Source organism: Lissotriton vulgaris, unplaced genomic scaffold (genome assembly GCF_964263255.1).
Source record: "Lissotriton vulgaris unplaced genomic scaffold, aLisVul1.2 SCAFFOLD_1682, whole genome shotgun sequence".
Lineage (NCBI taxonomy): Eukaryota > Metazoa > Chordata > Amphibia > Caudata > Salamandridae > Lissotriton > Lissotriton vulgaris.
Window position 1 is genome coordinate 95,152 of NW_028241670.1, and position 591 is coordinate 95,742.

A 591-nucleotide genomic window follows, 5' to 3' on the forward strand; every position below is an offset into this window, starting at 1 on the left:
TAAGATCGGCGACTGCACACCTGGGGCCTTCCGAGAGTGGTCGGCCATTTCCCGTGCTCTAACTGCAGTGTTTGACACTTGACAACGCACTCAAAAATGTTACAACTCGAGCCTGGCAAGACGTGGATACAGAGAGACCATACCAATTGCAACACGCAGAACCTAATATACCTCATTACGTGTCCATGTGAACTACGCTACGTAGGCATGACCAGCAGAAGGGTCAAACAGAGAATCTGTGAGCATCGATCAAATATCAGATGTTAAAAATCGACAACCAAGATGAGCAAACACTTCTTAGAACTCAACCACACAACAAACGATATGCAATGGACAGTCATTTAACATATTAGTAGTGGTAACAACATCAACCACCGCCTCTTCCAAAAAGAACAGCGCTGGGTCTACAGACTTGAAACCCACATCTTGGATTAAATGGCGACACCCCATGGAATTCTGTGATAAAATGATTATCGGGGGCCCTCTGTTGTTCTTACGTCCTCATAACTTAGGGGTAATCCAGTATCCCTCCCTTCCAGATTTTTTGACAATTTAACTGGTCATTAGGGTCATCAAAACTCTCGCGCCCCA